The 25,946-nt window shown below is 40.7% G+C and overlaps 1 pseudogene; it reads left to right on the forward strand.

Annotated features, from left to right (window-relative positions):
* Positions 1–21,837: 21,837 nt before the first annotated feature.
* Positions 21,838–22,460, forward strand: LOC124505913 (60S acidic ribosomal protein P1-like; annotated as a pseudogene).
* The last annotated feature ends 3,486 nt before the right edge of the window (positions 22,461–25,946 follow it).

Raw genomic sequence — 25,946 nt, forward strand, 5'->3', positions numbered from 1 at the left:
CCACTGCCTCAGCTTACCCTGTGCCTGGGACTGTCTGTGGTAGTATCAGTAGGACTGGGATCAGTAGCCCAGGCCAGGCTGGCTCAGCTACATACAAGGGGTGGGGTGAGGAGGGTGGGAGGGATAGTGGAGAGTGTAAGGGACACAGAAGATAACTGGTCTGGGGGTAGGGAGGCCAGTAGGGAACCTGGGGAGACTGACAGAGTCAGGAAAACACCTGCCTGCTCAGGTGAGGGCAAACAGCGTGCCTGGGGATGCTGTTGCGGCAACAGAGAAGTTAGGAGTGCTCTGTCTGTGCTATGGCAGATCTCAGGGGGAGCAGAGTCTTCAAGTCCTTGAACTTGGGGGAGTTAGGGTAAAGCAGGCTGAATGCTAGGCTCTAAGCTGATATCATATCAGGAGGAGTTCAGTTCCAATAGTATCTAAAAATGGAGCAGGATTAGGGATTTATGGACAGGCCTGGTTTCAGACAGTTTATTTGTAATAATAAACCATCAGATGGTCCCAGAAATTCCATTACATTGGCATACAGATTGGATGTCCCAGGCTGCCTCTCCTACTCAGAAGTTGTATCAAAAATTCTTTGGCAGACACTGGCTTCTAACTTTTAGTTCTGAAAATGCAGTCACCATACCTAACCCATATTCTATAATCTAAAATATTTGGAGGAATGGTTATAGGCTATCATTGGACTCCATTTTCCTGACTTCCTATAATAAATCTTTTGCCTGCCATGTTATTTTTTTCATATTAAAAAAGTGTTAACTATACAAGTGTAAACTATAAATACATTCTTTGCAAAAAAAAATTTAAATGAGTAGTGAGTGAAGAGTAAAAATCCTGCTCATACAACCTCAGTTAACCCCACTTCCTTCTGTAAATTATCCCCCTATCTAGTCAGTACGCTAACTTTCTGCTATAAGTTTTTCTATGCACTTAAGAAGATGCAGGAGTGTCCAGAATTACGGGGTGGGAGCCAGAAGGAGAAGACTGCTCTGGCAGAAGTAGTATTTTATCACTGACGTTTGTTTTCACTGTTCATGGTAATAATAAGACACAGATCAAGTAGGAGCGCCTGGGTGGCTCAGGTGGTTAAGTGGCCGACTTTGGCTCAGGTCATGATCTCGCAGTTGGTGAATTTGAGCCCCGCATCAGGCTCTGTGCTGACAGCTCAGTTGCCTGAAGCCTGCTTCAGATTCTGTGTCTTCCTCTCTCTGCCCACTTTGTCTCTCTCTCTCTCTCAAAAATAAATAAACATTAAAAAATTTTTTAAAAAGCAGACCATTAGATTTTATCATTTACTATTGTTTTCATGTTATTGCCTAAAATTATTGTTTTAAGTTATTCTCAGTTGATATATCCTCTTATTGCCTACACTCAGGACAGACAGCTCTCCCTTCTTTTCCCTACTGTGGTAGGCCACTGTTCATATGTCCAATATGTACATTAATGTGTCTTATTTATTTATTCATTTATTTGAGAGAGAGAGAGAGAATGAGAGAGCATGAGCAGGGAAGAGAGGCAGAGGAAGACAGAGAGAAAATCCCAAGCAGGCTCCATGCTCAGTTTAGAGCCCGACGTGGGGTTCAATCTCATGACTCTGGGATTATGACCTGAGCCGAAACCAAGAGTTGGACACTCAACTGACTGAACCACCCAGGTGGTCCATGTACATTCATGTATTTTTAAATGGGATAATCTATATATATTGCTCTACAATTTGCATTTTCTCCCTCACCTTCGTTTAGCAATATGTCCTTGGGATCTTTCCATGAGAGCACATAGAATTAGTATAATTCTGCCACTTTTTTATTAGCAGCTGCATAGTATCCCATAGTATGGTTGTACCATCCTCCTCTTGATAGATATTAGGTCTTTCAATATTATGCCACATCAAACACCACAGCATCACTTATTTCCAGTGGCATGAAATTGGACGCAATCTACTGTCTAATGTCCTTAGATGACAGTAATATCTATATATGATACTTAATAGTAATACTCATTTTTTATCAAATGCTTAGTCTATACAAAGATCTGTTCTAGGCACTTTGCATGTAAGTAACTCACTCAATTCTCAGAACAAACCCTATGAAGTAGGGACTACATATTATCATCCTCATTTCACTGCAGAGGCACTAAGGTAATCTCACCCAAAGTCCTATAACTAATAAGTGGCTGAGTTGGGATTTGAACCATAGCACTCTGACTCCAGGATCTATACTACTGACCTCATTGTGCATACAAGCCTCTTGTGCATTTGCACAAGCTTTTCTCCAGGTTACATAGCTGGAAAAGAAAAAATTTTATATGTATTTCCAAGTTACTCTGTCAAAAGTAGCTGTATCAGTTGACACTCCCATGGAGTTTGAGAGGGCCATCTTCCCTAAAACCTTGCTAGTGCTGGATTTCATCAAGTTTACTCATTTTTGACAACCTGGAAGGTAAAAAAAAAAAAGTCTTTTTTTTTCTCCCTCATTTGAAAGCTAGTTTGGCTAGCTAGCATAATACATAATTCTAGGTCAAAATTATTTTCTTTCAAAGTTTGAAGTTACTACTTTACTGCCCAGCATTCAGAGTGACCTTTCAGAAGTCTGAAAGCCAATTTATTTTTGTTCCTTGTAGGTAACCTGTTTTACTTCTTTGAAAACTTTAAGAGTTTTCTCTTTGTCCTTTTGGCTCTGAAACATCCCTAGTATCTGTCTAAGCAAGCATCTTTTAAAATGTCCCTTGTCTGACACTTAGCAGGCCCTATGAAGTCTTGAGCCTTTCTTTGGGTTGGGGAAATTTTCTTTTATTATTTCTTTGTGGATCTCTTCCCCACCAATTCTCGGTTCTTTCCTGGCATTTCTCCTGAATGAAAGGAGGCACTTCTGAATCAATGCTTTGTGTCTCTGGATTATTCTGCTTGGGCTGTCATAACCAAATACCATATACTGAGTGGCTTACACAACAGAAATTTATTTTCTCACAGCTTTGGAGGCTAAGATCAAGGTGCTGGCCAATTTGGTTTCCAGTGAGGGCTTTCTTCCTGGCTTGGAGACAGCTGCCTTCTGGCTGTGCCCTTGCTATGTCCTCACATGGCAGAGAGATAGCTCTGTTGTTTCTTCCTCTTCGTATAAGGTCACCAGCTCTACTGAATTATTGAATTGACCTCATTTAACCTTTATCATCTCTTCACAGGGCCTATCTCCAGATACAGTCACATTGAGTTCAGGGCTTCAACATATGAATTTGAGGGGAACACAATTCAGTCCATAGTAGTCTCTTAATTTTTCTGTCAGATTTTCCACTCTTGATAGTTTCTGCAGGTTTCCTGACACTCAGCTTCTGGTTAACATCCCCAGTTTTTGCCATATCCATTTTATTATTCATCTCATCTATTGCTTTTTAAATTTTACTATCATAATTTTTCATTTCCTGTTGTTTGTTGTTTGTTTCTTTTTCATAGACCCTGCTGCAATATCCTCAGGGCTCTTTTGAAGGATGACGATATTTAGAATTTTTCAAATGCTCTTTTCTGTTCCTTTATCTGTCTTTTGTCTGGGATCGGCTTTCCATTTGTTGATCTTAAACCTTTCTTTTAGAGGTGTTGAATTTCCTCAAATATCTGGTGATCCTTGGTTTTTCATCATATTTATGTTTGAAGGATGAGTTAATTAGCAGGTATTTTGGTAAGTTTTCCCTCCAGTTTTGATCTGTTCGTTTCCCCTCCACTTCCCTTTGGTAAATGGAGGGTTACTTGGGACCCTGTGAGTAGGACATTTTGACCGCAGACTTCCCAGTAAGGTGCTGGGAGCAGGCAGAGAGGCAGGCTTGGGGACCACCCTCCTCCCCACTTTGTCCTTTACCCATCCCCAGTTGCCAAAATAAGGAGGCCTTTACTTAGACAAAGCCCCAGTTGACAGGCTGGGCAGGAACAGCTTTCCCTTTTTCCTTTCTCTGTGTCTGTGGAAGTTGGAAAGGGTTACTTCAAGCCCTGCTTTTCTCACAGGCCCTTTATACACCAGCAGATGCCCTCCCCAGAGAGGGGACTTTCTTTCTTTGAGCAAAGGTTTGTGTTTTATCTCACCATCCTGACCCCTACCCCTCACCTACAGCTCCCTGAAGTAGAGGGAAGAGGAGAGAGGTCCATTATTTATGGGTCATTTTAAAGATGAATAACCCTGATGAGCACTTCATAACTCCCAGTTCTTTCTATTTGCTTCCTCTGAGCTGAGAGATTCTCTGCCCCTACCTTCAAAGAAATTTACCTTAAAAGTGTTTTGGAGTATGTTAATACTCTGTCCTGAATTCTCTATCAGTCTGATCCTAACTGCTTTCTAGCCAGATTTTTATCATAATTTCTGCCTTCTCTCTTGTTTGCTGGTGTTGGTAGAGACTCACTGATTTTAAAAGCTATCTTTTGATTCATGGTGGGAGGGTGGGTATATGCTCATGCTTAGTTCTCCATTTTGATTTGCTTCCTCCTTTTCCATATGATCTCTCCTCCTTATAATGAAATTGCTGATAACAAAGTTGTTGGAACACAACTCTTTGTTCATTAAAATAACTTCATTTCACTTACGTATACTATCGCTTTGAAACCTCACAACAATCCTGTGATGTAGGCATTTGGTCCAAATACACATTTTGTCGAGGAGGAAGCTGAAATTCAGGAAGGTTAGCTAAATTAATTGAAGTCAGATAGCTGATAAGAAATAGACCTAAACCTGACTCCAAGCCCACTTTATACTATTACATAGTATTTAAATGTTTGTTATATTTGTTTTCTCTAGTTTTCAGTGTGTTCATCTTTATTCCCCCCATTAATATATATGTGCCTTGAGAGGAAGGGCCCTGCCTATTGTGAAGGTACCTGACTTCATGTTTTACAAGCATCAGTCAGTTGAAATTTGTAAACCAACTGAGTCACCTGGGTGGCTCAGTCGGTTGGGCATCTGACTTCGGCCCAGGTCATGATCCCACAGTTCGTGGGTTTGGGCCCTGCATTGGGATCTGTGCTGACAGCTCAGAGCCCGGAGCCTGCTTTGAATTCTGTGTCTCCCTCTCTCTCTGCCCCTTCCCTACTCACACTGTATCTCTCTCTGTCTCTCAAAAATAAATAAACATTGAAAAAAAAATTTTTTTTAATTTGTAAACCAGCTAAATAAAGCAACTAATTACAATATATCATGATAGTAACATACTGCAGCTGCACATTATAGTGGTAGAAATGTTTTATTTGAGGTCTTTAAATGTTTTATTATGTCCACTGAATGAAAAACTTGGTTGCAAGTCAAAAGTAAAACTGGAGTAAGAGGAAAGGTCAAAGTTCAGCTCTGGCTGGAGTTGTTATGTCAACTCTCTAAGCAATAGGTCTGCATAAACAGAAGACAACATAATAGGAAATACCTATCAATCTCTAATATCAACCTTAGCTTATTAGTTTCCTATTTCTTCAATAGAATGATATGCCGAGATGACTAGAATTATGTACTTTTATGTATACCATTACATTCACTGTCATATTATTCTCTGGAAGCCTGCCTCAGGAATAACAAACTTTCTGAAGGAGACAGAATCATGCCTTGACATTCCTAAGGACGGAGTCACCTGGGCTGGTTTGTTCTGATCCCATTTGGTTCATCTATTCGACAAACATTAATTGAGCTCCTATGACTTTGACTGCATAATAAAACTACCTGAGAACTTTTCCCAAATACCATGACGAGTTTTCACTCCTAGACCAATGGAACCCGCATTCATATATTTTTAAAGTTCCTCAAGCAATTATGATGCATGTGAAGGTTGAAAAAACCACTGCTCCATGATATATTACAAATTGTGTTAACTACTGGGGCTACAAATAAAAATAATAATTGCTAATATTTATTGAGCGCATAGTATATGTCAGGCACTGTTCTATGTGCCTTATATGTATTAACATGTTTAATCCTCATAACAACCCTAGAAGTTAGGTATTACTCCCATTTATAGATGAGGAAACTGAGACAAGAAAGATTAAGTATTTGGCCAAAGTTATACATTTAGGAAGTGGTGGAGTCCAATCTCGGAGTCCATGTTCACTGCTCTACAAACTATTAATAGTATCATAGTCTCATAAATAATGATAGGACAGTAGATACCTATTCAAAGCACCAAAAGTGGGAGGTGAAAGTAGGAGGTAGGGGCAGAAAGCCTTCCTGTAGGAGGTGGTACCTTAATTAGGTAGAGGAAGAATGGGAACCAGCAAGGAAAAGTGGAGGAAGAGCTTTTTAGGTTCCTGTTTCCCCTACCTTGCTAGACAACCTGCCTCCTCACCTCCCAGGAGGTCTTTCCTCCCTCTTCCCCACACTGAAAACACTGGAATGTCCACAATCATCCTTAACATGCCTAACATTTCAACTAGGAAGACTGAAGTCATGCACAATTACTCATGCAATTTTTCCTTGTGACAATAGGTCCCTCTGTGTGCTTGTCATTCAAATATATAAAGCTCCACTCTGTTGTTTTTTTTTTTAAAACAGCCTTTGTTATAGGAACAATTCACAAACGTGTCAAACACACATTGGTTCCCCACCCCCTTCTCCTGTCCCCTCACCTGATTGAGAGGCTAGAAAACAATATCCTGGCTTGCCAGGGACCTGTGTCCACTTGCTGACCCTGTCCCAATGGAAGCTAACCCTGCATTTCACTTTGCTTCTAATCAAGTATGGCTCTAAGTTTAAGTTTGAGGTTAACCTCAGGGAGTACTTAGCCACACCTGCTGTCCCTTCTGCCTGGCCCCAGGGGTGGGAACAGACTTTCTGTTGAGGAAAGGGAAATGCTCCTATGCTACTAATTACCTGTGGGAGGAAAGGAAGCTCTCTCCAGACACCAAAAATACCAAGGACCAACATTATAAAAAGCAGTCTTTGTACTAGCCAGCCCCATCATTCAGCCTAGGCTGGGGCTACAGGGAAAAATAACTCCTTCTGCAGCCCACAGGGTCCCTGCATCCCAAATGGATGCCTCAGGAGGCCATGCCCTGAGTGGGTGTCTGCTGGGGGATGGGGTCTCAGAAACATGGATGGAGGCTGACTGCCCAGAAGCCATAGGAAACTGCCTAAAGCTAGCGTGTTTACTGATGACTTTGCTAGAATAGTCATAGGCCTGTGAGTAAGTAACAAGGTGAGAAGTGCAGGTCTGCTGAGGTGTGAGGTGGAGCTGTGGGAGATTTCTCCAGAGTCTGGGTAATCTCACCACAGCAGGCCCCTTTCCCTCCCTGTGCTTATCAAGCTCGGGGCGATCCCCACTTTGAGGGTAGGACTATCTTAAATATAGAGAAAGAAGTGTTACCATCTGGCCTGTTCCATTCCCTTAGGCTTGGCTGCAACAGGCCCAGATAGAGTCCATAGCATCTGGGAGACTCGGGTCTGGAGGGTGATCTTGGGGGAAGGGTTGAGTTGCTATGAAAATTGGATTTGGCCACAGGCTGGGAATTGGAGGCTTTCACAAACAGGAAGGCAGTAGGGCCATTTGGCTGGGCCTTGGGCTCAAGTGGCTTCAGAATTTGGCTGCTGATCAGTGTTGGGGAATGAGGTGAAACCTGAGGGTGCCCCAAGGATTGAGGACCTTTGAATCTGAAAGCTGCCAGAGCCACATTGAAGTTCTTAGAGGGCCTGTTTTCATGGTCTGTCTTACTTTACAGAGCCTGGGACAGATTCCCAAGACTCTAAATTGCCAAAACCAGGAAGTCAGGGTACTAGAATTTCATACTAGGCAAGTTTCCCAGTCTCTCACTCCAACATTTCTGCATCTGGGCAGACTAGGGGAAAATTCTTCCATTATAATACCACATGTACAGGATCCTTGGCAGCGATGTGCACGGAGGCACATCTTTCTTTTCTTCCCTCCTGTTGATATGGGCTCTCCTTTATAGACTCCTCAAGTGTCAGAGCTCAAAAGATTTTAGAAGCCATGTAGACCAATTCTTTTGACAGAAAAGGAAATGCAGAACTGGAGAGAAATGACTGGCACAAAGAAACACAGCTGGTTAATGAAACCACTTCTTCTGACAACCAGTGCAGGGCTTTTTCCATAATACCACACCCTTTATAACAAATAACATTTGTGTATCAGGGGCTCCTGCCCATTCCCCCTTCTGTTTCCCATTTTACTCACTTCCATGCACAGGGCCATAGAGTGCACCTTGTAGACGGTAAGATGACTTTCTGAAAGGTTTCTGTTATTTGGCGTACTGACAAAAACAGTGTTAGGTTAGAAAGAAAGAAGCTGTCATAGCCAGAGGTTTCCAATGTGAAGTGCAGGTCACCCAGGGTGGAAGGGCAAATTCTATGACTCTCAGGCCTCAAAGCTGTCCATGAACCAGTAGCATGGGCCTCACCTGGGAGTCTCACCCCAGAACTGCACTTTCCCCAGATCCCTAGATGATCCAAATACACATTAAAGTCTGGGTAGAACTACTTTTAGGTAAGGCTCTGCAAAAGTCTTCCTCCTCCTCTTCCTGCCCAAATGCTTAACCTCCCACCTCCCTCCTGCTCCTCCACCCGTCTTTGTCCTCAGTTCTAAATGCTATCTTGCTCTGCCTTTTCTTGAAATTTAAAGCCCCAATGGGGTGGGGGTGTGTTATATTTTAAAAGGGGACTTGTTTTTTTAGAAAAATAAAATATAGGAATTCGAAAGAACTTTTGCAGCTCCAATGCCATGTTGTTAATGTAGAAATACAAACATCTACTATGTTTATATTGGCTTGCTTGTAAAATCATCATCTTTGGTTATATTTAGGAACTTGATGGCTTGGAAAGTATACTGAAAAACTCTGAGAACAAAAATATTTTTCCCCTTAACTCTCTGGAAAATAAAAATCTCTTTTAAAAAATCTTCAAACATCTTTTCCCTACTTTCTTATCCCCATCCACCATTACGCATTTCCTCCTCTTACCTTTCCTCCAGTTCAGTTTTCCTCATTTCATTTACATTTTTTAAAATGGAATTTTTCTTATTACATGTATATTCCTTATAGAAAAAATAGGATATAAAGAAGCAAAAGAAAACACAACCAGACCCACAACTACTATAAACGTTTTATAAAAAATTATCTCAAACCTTTTTGTGTATGCATTTGTTAACAAAAATGGGATAATTCAGAACATAATTAGTATCTAGTTCTATTTCTTCCTTCCTCTCCTTTTTTTCTTTTCTTTTCTTTCTGTCTAGGCTTCACGCCCAACACGTGTGGAACCCAACACGGGGCTTGAACTCATGACCCTGAGATCAAGACCTGAGCTGGGATCAGAAGTCAGATCCTTAACTGACTGAGACACCCAGGTGCCCCAGTATCTAGTTTCTTTTACATAGAACTATAAATCACTAACTTCTTTACATCTGTGAACATAAAAATGAACATTTTTATTAAATTCTGCCATATGGATTGTACCATGACTGATTTAATAATATTTCCATTGCTGGATATTTAGGTAGTCCAAACTTCTCACTATTAAAAATAGTACTGCATATCCTTACTGATTTTCTTACCTTAAAAAATTCTTTCATTAAATCATAAATGTGCTATTACACTTGTGACAAATATTTAAATACAGAAAACATTTTTGGGCCATCATTCCCAGTCCTGATTCCCATCCCACCTTCCCAGAGGTAGTCACTGTTACCAGTTTTGTATATATTCTCCCAGACCATTTTTTATGCATTTAGTACATATATATGTAGCTATAAAAAATAAATTACTATTCCAAGTTGTTGGTTCATTCGTGGTTATTTTTCACACCAATGGTATAATATAAGACCTATCATTCTTCAAATTGCCTTTCTCACTTAAACAATCAATTTTGGAGTGCTTTCTGTATTTATGCTTATAGATCTACTTAGCTCATTTAAGCTGTTGTATGGTATTTTGTGTCATGAATAGAACATAGTTTATTTAGCATGTGTTGTATCAATTGACTTTTAGGGTACTTCCACTTTTTGTCTCTTCTAGAGAATACATTTATATGAGCTTCTTTGTGTACATGTGTGAGTGTGTCTTTAGGGGAGATTCAGAGAAGGGGCATTGTTGAATCTTAGGATCACTGACTTCTTTCTACGTATGAATGAGAGGATCTTTTGAAGATCCTGGAGGAAAAAGTATAGTTCATTTAAAAAATTTTTTATTTTTTATTTTTGAGAGAGTGCACAAGTGGGGAAGAGGGGCAGAGAAAGAAAGAATCCCAAGCAGGCTTCATGCTCAGTGCAGAACCAGACACGCGGCTGGATTCCACAACCCAGGGATCATAACCAGAGCTGAAATCAAGAGTTGGATGCTCAACCAACCAACTGAGCCACCCACATGCCTCAAAGTATAGTTCTTAAAAGCCTGAAAAGTGATTTTTTTGCCCCAGCTTTATTCTTGGTTTCCAATATTATCTTGAGGTTTCTAGCTAGAGTGGATGGAGGCAACTGAACAAGAGAAAGGACATACCAGGCTTTGGGGGAAAAACAATAAGTAGGTTTGGCTGAGTTTAAGATGCTGCCTTACATGAGGGAAGAATGCCTATGGTGCGGGGCAGATGGGGTGTCCTCCCCTACTTCTCTTGTTCCAGCTGCTCCACTCCCACCACAGCTCAGTGAATCCAACTGTCAACCCAACTTTTTTTGTTGTTTATTTATTTATTTTGAGGGCAGAGGAGAAAGGGGCAGGGATAGAGGGAGAGAGAGAGAATCCCAAGCAGGCTCCATGCTGTCAGTGCAGGACCTGATGCGTGGCTTGATCTTACGAACCATGAGATCATGACCTGAGCCAAAATCAAGAGTCCAACGTTTAACTGACTGAGCCACCCAGGTGCCCCATCAATTCAACTTTTGATGGGTGCACATGGGGTAGAAAGCATAGCATTAGGTGCTATAAGGATTTCAATAGGTGACATGGTCTCTACCCTTGTGAAGGGGAACAGACATCCATTCATCAGGAGATGTATCAACACTTACAAGCCATGCTGTACTACCAAGTAAAACTTAGGGCTAAGAAAACAGCCACCATTACTGCTGAGTGAACATCAAGTCCTCTGCACCTTTCACCTGGATTAATTGCCCCCAGGTTTTCACTTGGTCTTCTCACCTACAATCTCTCCTTTTCAACCTATCCAGTTGACTGCTGATAAATCTGAAAAAGCCACTTTTTGGTATCTTGGATCTTGTTCATTTCCCACTCCTCTTATTGTGCCCAGTAAGCTTCCCCTCATCTTTTAAGATTCAGCTTAATAATGTTAAGGTGGTAATTATTTGTACTATATAAGTGTGTCAAATCAACACATGGTACATTTTAAGCTCACACAATGTTATATGTCAATTATATATCAATAAAGCTGGAGAAAAAAGACTCAGCTCAAACTTTTCGTTCAACATGTATTACTACTCCACGTGTATTAAGCACATGCTATGTGCTTATCACCTCTACTAAAAATTTCCCCTGACTCTAGGCTCTTGAGAATAACTCCTTCCTTGCTTATTCTCTTGTAGTAGATCCTACTTTATTGTCACTACTTTTTACATATGCATGTATATATTTTCTTCCACTTCTCTTTATTTCATTAAAATTTTTAAAATTTGGGAGCCTGGGTGGCTCAGTTGGTTAAGCGTCCAACTCTTGACTTCAACTTAGGTCATGATCTCATGGTTCGTGACTTTGAGCTGCTTATCGGGCTCTACACTGTCAGTGTGGAGCCTGCTTGGGATTCTGTCTCCCTCTCTCTCTGGCCCTCCCCTGCTGGTTCTCTATCTTCCTCTCTCTCTCAAAATAAATAAAAAAATAAACTTAAAAAAATAAGAAATAAAAATTTAAAAAAATTGGAGCGTAGTTGACATACAACGTTACACTAGTTTCAGGTGTACAACATAATGATTACTTATTTATTTGTCTCGCCTACCTCTATCCCAAACTGTGAGTTCTTAAAGTGCAGGGTCTCTATCTTATCCATCTCTGTACCCCCAGTACCCAATATGATGCTGGGCACATGCTTAATGCTTAATAAATGTTTAACAAAAACAATAAATAAATGAGTTTCCCAGAAATGTGTACACTGTTTCTCAACGCACTTTTAAGATTTGGAGGTTAACTTTTCTTAGAAAGAGAAGAAACCATGTTAGATGGCAAGAGCAGAGATAGTCTTTGAGGTGACTTGTCCTAGATCCTGAAAGTAGTAAAGGGAAGAGCTGGTACTTGCCCAGGTCTAAGTCTTTTCATTTTGTATTTCAAACACGCAGTCTACATCACTGTTGCAATATAAGGGGTACTAAAGAAGTATTAATTTAAAAGAAGAAAGGAGGGGTGCCTGAGTGGCTCGGTCATTTAAGCTTCCAACTTCGGCTCAGGTCATGATCTCACCGTTTATGGGTTTGGGTCCCACATTGGGCTCTGTGCTGACAGCTCAGAGCCTGGAGCCTACTTCGGATTCTGTGTCTCCCTCTCTCTTGGCCGCTCTCCTGCTCACACTCTGTCTGTCTCTGTCTCTCAAAGACAAATAAACATTAAAAAAATTTTTTTTAATGAAGAAAAATAAAAAAAGAAAGGAAAGATTTTAAAAAGATCCCGACTTCCCCTAGTTTGGAACTGAACTTAAAAAAAATTTTGTTTTAATTTTAGAGAAATAGTGCAAGTGGAGTAGAGGGGCAGAAGGTGAGAGAGAGAGAAAGAGAGGGAAAGAGAGAGAGAGAGAGAGAGAGAGAGAGAGAGAGAGAATCTTAAGCAGGCCCCACACTCAGTGCAGAACTGGATGTGAGGCTAGATCCCACGACCCTGGGATCATGACCTTAGCTGAAATTAAGAATCCAACACTCAACCGACTGAGTCACCCAGGCACCCCAGAAATGGACTTTTTAAAGCTCAAATTTAATGTTGCCTCTTGTCTAAAGCCCTTTGATCATTTCTCATTGCTCTTAGGTTAAAGTTCAAAATTTTAATTTGTCATGCGAGGCTCCACATGGCCTGGAGTTTGCCTATTTCTCCAGCACCCTTTTGCATCATTCTTCCTGGGGCTCCTTACACTCCAGCTACAGAAGTCATTTCTTTGATTCTCAAGGTCACCAAGCTTCTTCATCGGTAATCAGCTCCTTATGCCTGGAACACCCTTTGTACCCACCCCCCACCCCCACCGCCTCACTAACTGCCACTCATCCTTCAGGTCTCAGCTTAACTGTCACTGCCCAGGGAGACCTTCCCTCAGCCGCACAGCAGGCTGGCTCACTCTATGGTATACTTGCATGGTGTTCTATCTCTCCCCTTTATAACACTAATGATCATTGTAACTTGACCGTTAAGTGTGTAATCATTGAATGTTTGTTTTTCACTCCCTGCCTCCTAACTCCAGATTAGAAGGCCCATGAGAACAGGATCTGCATCTGTTCTGTTCACTACTTTATTGAAATGGCTTTACCTACATTACTTCATCTAGTTTCACAATCTTGTGAGGCAGACATTCTCATCTCCCAGTTGACAGGGGAGAAAACTGAAAACTCAGAGGGATGTGTGGTAGAGTCAATATTTGAGCACAGTTCCATCTATATTACTGAAGGGTTAAAAGAGCTAATTCATTTATTGGGGATTTGGAGTCTCAAGACCAGAACTTAGTAAGGTAATCATTCTGGGCATGTCTTCTCACCTTCTGTATAATAGAGATAATATTACTTACCTTACCTTCCTCATAATTTTCCATAGGATCAAATAAAATAATACATATGACTTGCCTGGTAGCCATAATACAGTCTACAAATGTAAGTGAAATAAGTATTTTTCATCAGACTCAAGTCTGTAACGGCTGGTGCTTATCTGGTCTGCCCACTCAGGATCAGTTTCTTCAGTAAAATTGTCAGTTTGAAGACACTGAGTCCAGATGTCCCTGTATTTTATTTAGAGAAGGTTGGTAGCCTGGGATTATGTTGACAGCTAAAAGATTGAGGATGACAGCATTCATCTTACAGAATGAGAACTATACATTTAGCTTTAAATAAAGCAATAAATAAAATGCAGTGTGTCTAGTATTTAGCCTCTATTATTGGTCACCAAGAACAGATTCAATGGTTAGGCAAGTGCAGTTAATGATTAGCACGAATGGTTGAGAGTTTAGACTTTGGAGTCATAGAGACTTGAGTTCAATTCTTTCAGCTCTATACTTACCTACAAAGAGGACTTAGCAAGTTACCTAACTCCTCCAAGCTTCATTTCTACATCTTTAAAGTGAACCTACCCTTAGACCGTTGTAAGCATTAACACAAATAATGTAAGTAAGCACCCGGGACACAGGAAGCACTCTATAAATGTGGAGAGTTGTTATTGCCATGTCAGTCTTTCTTTCCTGGCTTGCTGATCCCTGTACACCTATTTGTTCCATGTTGCTCCCATTCCAACTGGAATGATGACTTTCAGGTGTCAGAGTCTTAAATATCAATGCCAAGAACTCTGTTTCTCAATCTGCAACTGTTCCAAGTGAGGCCAACCCTGGATAAAGGGGAGAGCTTTCCTCCCATGTGTTCTGCACAATGAGTCCCACCAGTTTCTTATAAGTGTGGGGAAACTTCTTTATTTGTGCAGAGCAGCAAATTCTTCCATCCATGTCTCTGCTCAACTACTTTTGAGGGTCACACTAAGGATGAGAGGATTTTATCCTCTCAAGTGGCTTCAGACAGCTGAAGGATGTGCAGTTTGGAGCTGCAATAAAAAACGCAGTTTTAGTGTTTAGTCACTATGGCTACTATCACACAGGCTCAATAAGATGCTTTGATTCATTATTAATTTCAAAATGAAAGCCTTTCTGTAATTTTTTTTTTACCCTGAGCAATTTGATTTGATTTGATTTGATGCTACTTACTGGGTATTTTATTATTATTAGTCCCACTACAATACCCTTTGCATTGATGAAAATATTTTCCCTCTCTTATAAATACATTGTGACATAAATCTAGGTCAGTTTCATCCTAGAGCCATAAATCAACAGTGTAGTTTAAAATATTAAGTAAAATGCATGAAAAATTGAGACATAATAGAATTACTCCCATCTAAACACACACTGATTATCAACAAACTTACAAAAGGTGAAGTAAATCCAATAATAAGCAACTTGTTGACTATCAAATGATTTTTGGAATTATAAAACATTTAAGATTTCTCAAAAAATTGTTTCATAATAATATTTTAATCTAATGATCAATCTGTTTTTAATTTTAAAATAATAAAGCTTCCACATATCAAAAATAATTTTAATATATAAACTCCATATCATTTGACATGTAATTACTTTGAATAATACATTACAACTAAAATAAATGTAGCACCTACACTAATTAAACTTATTTTATTTTTTTATTTTATTTTTTAATTTTAATTTTACACCCAAATTAATTAGAGTATAGTGCAACAATGATTTCAGGATTAGATTCCTTAATGCCCCTTACCCATTTAGCCCATCCCCCCTCCCACAACCCCTCCAGTAACCCTCTGTTTGTTCTCCATATTTATGAGTCTCTTATGCTTTGTCCCCCTCCCTGTTTTTATATTATTTTTGTTTCCCTTCCCTTATGTTCATCTCTTTTGTCTTTTAAAGTCCTCATATGAGTGAAGTCATATGATTTTTGCCTTTCTCTGACTAATTTCACTTAGCATAATACCCTCCAGTTCCATCCATGTAGTTGCAAATGGCAAGATTTTATTCTTTTTGATTGCCGAGTAATACTCCATTGTGTATATATATATGTGTGTGTGTATATATATATATATGTACATATATATATACCACATATACCATGTATATGTACATATATATATACCACATCTTCTTTGTATATATATATATATATATGTATATACCACATCTTCTTTATCCATTCACCCATCAATGGACATTTGGGCTCTTTCCATACTTTGGCTATTGTGGATAGTGCTGTTATAAACATGGGGGTGCATGTGTCTCTTCGAAACAGCACACCTATATCCCATGGATAAATGCCTAGTAGTGCAATTGCTGGGTCTTAGGGTAGTTCTATTTTTAGTTTTTTGAGGAACCTCCATACTGTTTTCCAGAGTGGCTGCACCAGCTTGCATTCCCAAGCCTTTCTGTAATTTTGAAGTAGAAGTCAGGAGTTCTAGTGATAGCATTGTGTGTGTTTTCACTTAAAATGTACTTATTGAGAGCTACTATGCTGTGGTCTCTGGAGAGGAACACAAAGATTAATGACTTCTCTTTCCCTTGCAGGAACTGAAATGCTATGCAGGGGATAGAAAAGGACACAAACAATGGGAGGGAGTGAACAAGTAGGCAAGGAAGGACGCTCTGAGCGTGGCACCCTCTACTCTGGATTGGGATTCGAGTGTTTGGGGTGGTGGGTTAAGGGAGTAAAAGGAAATGAGCACTCTACTGGGCCTAGCACTTGTACTTATTAATTAAATTAGCTTGAGCAAGCCACCTACCCTCTCTGAACCAGTTTTTCACATGAAAAAAGAGGAGATTCTTACCTCAAAAGATTGCTGTAAGGATTAACCGAGATAAAGTACATGCCAAGCAGGATGCTAGGCTAATTGTAGATAACAAGTATTAGTCACTATAAATATTAGTATGATTAATACACCAAAACATAAATAGTACTAAAAAAAATCTTGTCAGCATATAGGGTCAGTGGAGGAGGCTTAACGAAAAAGATTTTAACTCTTATTTCAGCAGTATGGTGTTGACGTGGAGCACTTCTTAGATATGCAAATGTGAGATATTTGCTAAATATTTGCCACTCTTCTGACACAGATGATGACATCCTGTGGTCACTCCCCTCCCCTGGTGAGATATTATGTGGTAGTTTCATGTTCACCCCACCCAAGACGGTGGATTATCTGATGGTAACAGAGAAACAGGAAGATCAGTGGTTTTAAATATGCAGCGACTATATGTTTTACAATAAATAACTCTTCCATTTCTATCAGCTGCTTGACCAAAGGCTGAAAAAATTATGATATAAAATAAGGAACTGAAGACACAGCTTTTGGAAAAGCTGAAAGCCTCTTTGATGTTGGAAGCACACCCTGTCATGCATAGCGTGCTGGGTAAGAAGATGGCTGAAGACGACTTTACAGACAGGATAATCACTCCAGCAGACAGATGGAAGGGGGAAGGGGGTCTGGCTTTGTACCTGTAAGTGCAGCTGCACCTTCCTTGATGAAGCTGTTCTGCACTCTAGAATCTCTCATTCGGTTTGCTCAAGTAATCCAGATTTGAATAAACAGTCACTGTGTGGAAGCTAACTCAGGTCATTTATTATAAAACTCCTTGATTTATAGGAAATATGTGGTTTCTAGGAGGAGAAAATGAGACAATCTGAGATATAATGGTTATTATTCATAAGAAATGAATGGTCTTTGCTCTCTTTCTAAAAGCATTATTCTCATAAGGAAATTATAACACCCAAAGGTTTTATTGGCATTAATGTGGTTATATCTATGTTCATTATGATGATAATCATAACAGTGTTACCATTTTTGAGCTTCTAACTTAGGTCAGTGGAAGGGAGAACTCAAACCGCCTTCTAGGAGAGTTTGAGCTTGGCTTCAGGTTAAACCATATGGCCTTTGGAGAGCTGCTCATATTCAGTCTCTAGGCTGTAAGCTCCATAAAGGTAAAGGTCTTCCCTATCATCTTCAGGACTGTATTATACTCAGAGTCTAGCAGAGTGTCCATCCAGTACATGATGGGTGTTACATCAATATTTGTTGAAATATTTAACATTCATTATCACTTTTAATACAACAATCCTGACAGCTCAATAGTATTGCTCTGGTTTGTGAATAATAAAGTTGGCCTGCTTGTTTCAAATCTATCTGCAGAATTATGGATGAGATGCAGTATTGCAGGGTTGGAAGAAATTTGCTTTATGGTCACATGATCTCTGAGCTTAACATGGGAGAATCAAGGCGAATAATATTGTTTATGTAAGATGCTTTTCATGCTTTCACAGAATGCGAAGAAGTAGCTCTGTTGCCCATCTGACCAGAGAATAAGTTTGAAACCGTATTTATGGGGAAATGGAGATGTTTGGTCTGGAGAAGAGAATGCCTCGGGGACATAGTAACCATACTTTCATACCCAAGGCTGACTCAGAGCAGAAGAGACTGTCTTGAGTGTGTAGGCCCAAAGGCCAGAATGCACTGCAAACTTTAGGGAAACCAATTTTGGTTTGATATAGGGAAGAACATTGTAACTCCTTGTGCTGTTTAGAAATAGATCACCTTGGAGGTAGTGAATCCCATTGTTGGCAAATGACCACATGATCATTTGACAATGATATTGTAAAAGGGATTTAAGCATTGGCTAAGGGGAGAAAGACACTAGGCTAAATGAATATCTCCTTCTTATCTCCTAGAATATTATGATTCTATAATCATGTATTTGAAATTTGTAAAGATGATATCCAGGTAAGAATATATTTAAAAGAAAATTAGGTAATAGCTTAGGTCAGATTCCATTAGCCTATAAGGTCCCCTAAAGCAGGATATTTGTCTATGTGATACAGCATTGTGTTCCGTGCACCCAGCACCATGTCTGGCACATAGTATACCTTTAGTAACCTGTGTTAAATGAATCAGTTGGAATCCTGGGCACACTGGGGAACCTATCATGCTCTGAGCATTGACTTCACAAGAAGTTATGGAGTGTGCTAGGAATGAAAGCTGAACCAGATCACCTTTCCTGTTCCCCTTTCCTATATGGAAATGCTAGAGGGAAGCATTTCTATTTATTGGTGTGGTTTTTTTTTTTAATGTTTATTTTTTTGAGAGAGAGAGAGAGCGAGCATAAGGAGGGGAGGGACAGATAGAGACGGAGACATAGAATCTGAAGCAGGCTCCAGGTTCCGAGCTGTCAGCACAGAGCCCGACACAGGGCTCGAACCCACGAACCATGAGATCATGACCTGAGCCAAAGTTGGAGGCTTAACCAGGCGTCCTTCCACTTTGTGTTTTAAATGTTGCACTCACATAGAATCTTTTCCTTGGGAGAAGTGCTTCAATGTGTGTATTTTCTGTTGGCCTCACTAGCTCACAAGCTATTTGTGAGTAGACCATGCAGAAGCCAACTTGTAGAATGCTGGAATGAGAGGGCTAGCAGGGCTCTAAGAAATGCCCTACTCTATCTGCAGTTGAGAATGTACAGGAGTGATGTGGACATAAATTAGGCTGAAAACCATAATCCAACATGGGAAGTCACCCCTGGAGGTGACACTGGAGAAACCCCAGAGGGAGACAATGATTTAATCTGTCTAGCACCAATCAAGATCTCAATACAATACAGTTGACCCTTGGGGGTCTGGGTGGCTTAGTCAGTAAAGCGTCTGGCTCTTGATTTCAGCTCAGGTCATGATCTCACAATTTGTGGGTTCAAGGCCCACACCCAGCTGTGCCCTGACAAGCGCAGAGCCTGCTTGGAATCTCTCTCTCTCTCTCTCTCTCTCTCCTTTTCTCTTTGTCTCTTCCCTGCTCACAGCATGCACAAGTGCACGCGCGAGCGCTCTCTCTCTCTCATAATAAATAAATAAACCTAATAACAAAACAAAACAATACAGTTGGCCCTTGAACAACAACAGGTTTGAGCTGTGTGGGTTCACTTACAAGCAGTTTTTTTTCAATTAATAGAGTACTATAGTACTATAAATGTATTTTCTCTTCTTTGTGATTTTAATAACATTTTTGTTTCTCTAGTTCACTTTATTGTGAGAGTACAGTTATAATACCATAGTATAAAAAATGATTGTTATCCTATCAACAAGGCTTCTAGGCTACTAGTAATTTTTAAGTCAAAAGTTATATGCAGATTTTCAATTGTGTGGGAGGTTGGCTCTAACCCTTTCATTGTTGAAAGGTCAACTATATAGTGAACAAATAGTTTCCAGCAGCAGTGCTTAACTTGGGACCAGAAAGCCTGGATTCTCCTCTGAATCTGCTGTCACTGCCTGTGTGATCTTTACATGTTCCTTGTCCTCTCTAGATGTCATCTGGGGCTATCAAGCATTCAAACAACTATCCTATCTAGGGGATACCAGTTATAGAGGCAGGAGGGCATGGTTGTCTTAACTAGCAGCAGAAATGGAGAAAAGCAAATGACTTCAAGGGCCACTTAAAGCAGTAATTGGACATGGGGTGTGAAATCGGGGTGGGGGTGGTGAAGGACAACTTGTAGATTTCTAACCTAGGCAGCTGGGTGGATGGCAGTGATGTTTGCTGAAATAGGAACCAGCAAGCAGGAGTGGCTTTTGAGAGGAAGCTGATGAACCATACCTTGTACTCCCGGAAAAGGCCACACACTCAGAAAGATCCTGGCCCTTAGGCTCTTCCCCTACCTCCTTGTGTGAGAATAAGCCCACTGCATGAGAGCGTGGGCAGACCAGGTAGCTTCAAATGTGACAGAGTCCCCTGGTTATGCTTCCTGATGCAAGAATGTTTCAGGAGCTGGTGTAATTCAGCTTTAAAAAGATGAATATCTTTTCTTATTGCTAAGGCAGCTCCAGAAGGCAAATATGGAGATCTGGGACCCACAAACCTAAAATTACAAAGAAAAGAAGAGAACCAGGGGATACTTCAAGATTAGAAGCTGGTTTTCTGCCAGAACTTTGCTTTATTTAATACCCTCACCCACACTCTCCTTGGTTTCCAAAGACCAAATGCGAGGCTTGACTCCTACATCTTGTCATTGTCTCTAGGCCTTGGTACTGAATGAATGAAACCAGTAGAATAAAAAAAAAAAAAAATGGAGCTCCCTAAGGCCTGGCAGGGGCTAGGAGCATCCAGCAGACTGAGAGACTGAGGGAATGGCAGGATGGAGATCGATGTGTAATGAAGAGAACAGAGCAACCATGGCACTGAACTACCACTGATCTCAGCCTTGCTGCAGGTCTGGGTTCACTGAGCTGACCCCCTTAAAGCCATGATGGAGTATAGAGAATAACTGACATCTCATAGCATCTTCTGAATATTGCTGTGTGGAGAGGACCCGTTTTTATATATAGCAGAAAAGGACATGAAGGAGACAAAGGTGGGGAGAGCAAATGTGAAAATGTGAGAAATTGCATCTGTCATTTTTAAAAAAGAGTAAGTTTAGGGGCATCTGGGTGGTTCAGCCGGTTGAGCATCTGACTTTGGCCTCTGTGAGTTCAAGCCCTGTGTCGGGATCTTTGCTGACAGCTCAGAGCCTGGAGCCTGCCTTGGTTTCTGTGTGTGTGTGTCTCTCTCTCTCTCTGCCCCTCAACTGCTCTCTCTCTCTCTCTCTCTCTCTCTCTGAAAAAGAAATAAATGTTGAAAAAAAATTTTTTAAAGATTAAGTTTTGGGGCACCAGCGTGGCTCTGTCGGTTGAATGGCTGACTCTTGGTTTTGACTCAGGTCATGATCCCAGGGTCGTGAGTTCAAGCCCCGCATCAGGCTCTGTGTGGAGCATGAGCCTGCTTGGGAATTCTCTCTCTCTCTTTCTTAAACAAACAAACAAACAAACAAATAAATAAAATAATATGTTTTTGTTTCTAATTACAAAAGCAAAATTTTATGGTAGAAAATTTAAGAAATAGAGAAAAGCAAAATAAAATATTCAGCTGTAATGCTACTAACCACTCTTGCCATTTGATAAATATTTACTGAATGCTGACTGGCTGAGGCACAATTCAAGGACCACAACAACTTCAAGACTTAAGTAATGTTATTACTCCCTTTTAATCAATGAAAGCAAGAAATGAGGTTCAGAGAGGCTGAGATTTGCCTGAAGACATACAGTTGGCAAATGGTAGAGCCCAGAATTGAACCCGGCTCTGTACCCTCGTTATCTCACAATACTTTGTCTTGATCCATGGATAATACCAGAAGTGATGCCACTTTCTCAAGTAATCCCAATTTTCAGATGGGAAATCCTCCACAGCAAAAAGATACTGTACAAAGATGTTTAACAAATATGTCTTGCCTTTCCTCAGCTGCCACTAAGGTCCTGGGTCTCTCTGGGGAAGCTAAGTGTGTGTTGGGGTGAGGCCTTCACTTCATCTGGTGACTAGCACTGTGCCCAGCAGCACCCGCTCAGTGCTCACCGGCCCATAGCCTCCTTCTCACAGCTTGCCAGCATCTCCTCAGCCCTCAACCTGTACCATGATGCAGTGACAGTCACAGAGGATAACAACGCCCTCACTGAAGCAGCAGGTGTAAATGCTGAACCTTTCTCGCCAGGCTTGTTTGCAAACGCAGGCCCTGGCCAGTGTCAACATCGGGAGCCCCATCTGCAGTGTAGGGGCTGGTGGACCTGTCCCAGCAGCTGGCACTGCACCAGCGGGAGGTCCCACCCCCTCCACCACCGCTGCCCCAGCTGGCGAGAAGGAGGTGGAAGCAAAGAAAGAAGAATCGGAAGAGTGTGATGATGACATGGGCTTTGGTTTTTTCACTAACCTCTTCTGTAACCTGTCCAGTGAAAAGCTGAACTCTTAAAAAAAATGTGTCTTGTCTTTTAAGTCTTGTCACACTTCCTGCAATTTTGTAAACTCATCCATTGCAAAAGTGATGTTTTGATTCTTTGCCCTTTGTGACAACCAGAACAGAAAGAGACTCTCCTTCCATTACTTGGCTGGAGGCTTCCTTCTGCTTCTGCCCAAAGCAGGCTGTGGTTAGCACTCACTGTTTAACCTCTTCCTCCTGCAAGTCCTTTTTTGAAGTAGAGCCTTTTTCTTTTCTTTTCTTTTTCTTTTCTTTTCTTTTTTCTTTTCTTTCTTTTTTTTTTTTTTTTTTTGAGAACACTTTGACACCATGGACATTCTGTAATCCTAAATTATCAAGCCAATCACTTAAAAAGAAAATGAACAAATGTGTGTGACGACCCTACCCCATTTTTAGGCTTCATCATCTCCCACCACATCTCTGACTCCAGCTCTAGCCTTGAATCGCTGATGAGACTCAGTTCATCCTGTCATTAGGATCAGTTTCTACTGCACAGAGTACTTGATGATTTTTTAAAAGTTGAAAGTTTAATGCTTTATTCTTCATAGAAATGAATTAAGTGTGAATGTCAAAATAGCACTAGCATCAAAATGACCTTAACAAAATGTCATATACCCAGTACCCAATTCTGACTACCCAGCTTTGCCCCTAGCCAGTCACTTGCTGTCAGCTTTAGACACTTCCTGTGCATCCCCCACTATTAACTGGCCCTGCCTCTTCCAGAGGACTCTCTAGTGGTTCTTAATCTAGGGTTGTCATTCAGATTGAGAGCTTTGGAACCAAACTGCCTCAGTTCAGATTCCTCTATTACCACTCTCTGTGTGACCTTGGAAAGTTATTTAACTTCCCTGTGATTCACTTTCCTTGTTTGTTAAGTGGGGAAAATGATACCTATTTTATAAGGTTGTTGTGACATCAAATACTTGAAATGCTAATGCTTGCAAAGGTCTTCTAACATGGGTTGGCATATTGTAAGCATGTAGTTAATGTTACTTATTAAGACAAGTGGAGTTGTCTGTCCATCGTGTCACCCCAAGGGCCAGTAGTCAAGATCTATTTCTTAAAAATAATTTAAAATTTTAGTGATTTTCCTGTAGTATTTATTGGCATTGCTGAGTAATTTTTAAAAAATTGCACACGCATAGTAGTTTGCCTACAATTATATATTCAATAGACTTTTATGGGCTTGCCTAGAAACCTTAATAATCACTTACAACACTGTGCAAACACATATACATACATATATATATACACACACACACATCTACCTATCTGTTTACATGTATTCACATATTTTTTTTGCAGTGGATTTTTGGGCAACACTTTTTATGTAATATATCTGGTTTATTTTATAAATTTATTTTTCCTGTTATTGATTTTTCGTTTCCAAAGGTTGGCTGGTAAAGCACTGTCAAGACTCAGTGTGGTCCTGAATAGCATGCCCAAGATTTTGTATTTTATTCCCTATATGATGAGGAGTCGCCCATGACTTCAGAGGAAGACAGTGTCACAGTCTAACATGATTTAGGGAGTAGAGTAAAGGCTGGTCTGATTAGATCTTGGAGTCAAGGAGGTCAGTTAAGAAGCTGTTGGAACAACCCAGATTGAGAGTGTCAAGGTGCCAGATGAGAGGAGATACATGTGAGAATACTTTGGGGTAGTATTAACAGGACTCAAGAATGACGTGGTGAGAGGGGGCCCCTGGGTGGCTCAGTCAGTTGAGTGTCTCACTTCAGCTCAGGTCATGATCTCACGGCTTGTGAGTTCAAGCCCCACGTCGGGCTCTGTGCTGACAGCTGGAGCCTGGAGCCTGCTTCCGATACTGTCTCCCTCTCTCTCTGCCCCTAACCCACTCGCATTCTGTCTCTGTCTCAAAAATAAACATTAAAAAATACAAAATAAAAAGAATGAAGTGGTGAGAAAAATGGAGGACATAGTTCTAAGGAGTTATATTTTGGGTGAATGGGAGAATGGTGAAACCATTAAGACAGGCTTCTCTATTGCTTTCTAATACAGAAGGGATGCAAAAATTTCCAGGAGATGGAGATAAACTGTGAAAAGTCAGGATACAGGATACAACACAAGCCTCTTCCTCAACTCAATAAACAAACAAACGAACAAACAAATAAGTCTATGCGCACCCAGTAATTTTGACATTTGAATATAAAACTAAACAAAAATGGAAGGACAGAAGAAGAAGGAGAGGAGAAGGAGGAGGAGGAGGAGGAAAGAGAGAAGAATAAGGTGAAGAAGAAGAAAAAGGGGAGGGGGGGGCGCCTGGGTGGCGCAGTCGGTTAAGCGTCCGACTTCAGCCAGGTCATGATCTCGCGGTCCGGGAGTTCGAGCCCCGCGTCGGGCTCTGGGCTGACAGCTCAGAGCCTGGAGTCTGTTTCGGATTCTGTGTCTCCCTCTCTCTCTGCCCCTCCCCCGTTCATGCTCTGTCTCTCTCTGTCCCAAAAATAAATAAACGTTGAAAAAAAAAAATTTAAAAAAAAAAAAAAAAAAAAAGAAAAAGGGGAGGGGGGAAAGGAAGGAGAGAAGGAGGAGAAAAGGAAGAACATTATAGGGTTGGTAATGGTTTTCACTGATGATCCATTTGATAGTGATAATCAAGCATATTAAATGTTATATTTCAAGGAGTGTTGGGAAGATGCTAAGTTTGTAACAACACACTCCTTCATCTCTGCAGATGTGGAAGATTCCCTCTCCCAATAGAAGAGCCAGAAACTTGTTTGGAAAGACCCAAACGAGGCCACAAGCACCCCAGCTACATCCTTTCCAAGATGCTAATGCTTTCTACTTTCATCCAAGACTCCCAAGCCTGTGTGTTCAGCGAGCAAAGAACGAGATGGAGGGGCTGCCCTGGTCTGAGACTACATGGGCAGCCAACCATGCAGAAGGGAGCGGCTGAGGCCTCCAGCCCAGAAATGGTGTGCTCTACACAAGACTACATTCTCTTCCCACCTCCTTCCCAAATACTCCCCTGGCATAGGGAGTTTCTGACAACGAGAATGAAGTTTTCTTATGTTGTGTCTATGAGTTTTGTCACCATATTTTCTAAGTCAGAACTCTAGATGTATTACAAATACAGTCATACTAATGGCAACTAAAGGACAGGAGTATTTTTTTAAGATTTTATTTTTTAAGTAATCTCTACACCCAACATGGGGTTCGAATTCACAATCCTGAGATCAAGAGTTGGATGCTTTTCACAGTGAGCCAGTCAGCTGCCCCAAAGACAGGGTATTTTAAAGACATTGAAAAATCTAGTGTATGTGGTTGAAACACATCAACTGAAAGACTGGTTCTACAAATATTTATTTGATACCTATTAGGTTCCAGACATGGTTCTAGGTGCTGGCGATAGAATGGTGAACAAAATACACAACATGTTATATAATGGGAAGGGGGAAGCCACTGGGCAGTATGTTGGGATTTAGGATCTGGTTCATTAAGTTAAAGATATGATCCAAAAAGAAC

This window comes from Lynx rufus, unplaced genomic scaffold, assembly GCF_022079265.1.
Source record: "Lynx rufus isolate CCGP_SWC_20201006 ecotype Redwood Valley unplaced genomic scaffold, mLynRuf1.p SCAF_9, whole genome shotgun sequence".
Lineage (NCBI taxonomy): Eukaryota > Metazoa > Chordata > Mammalia > Carnivora > Felidae > Lynx > Lynx rufus.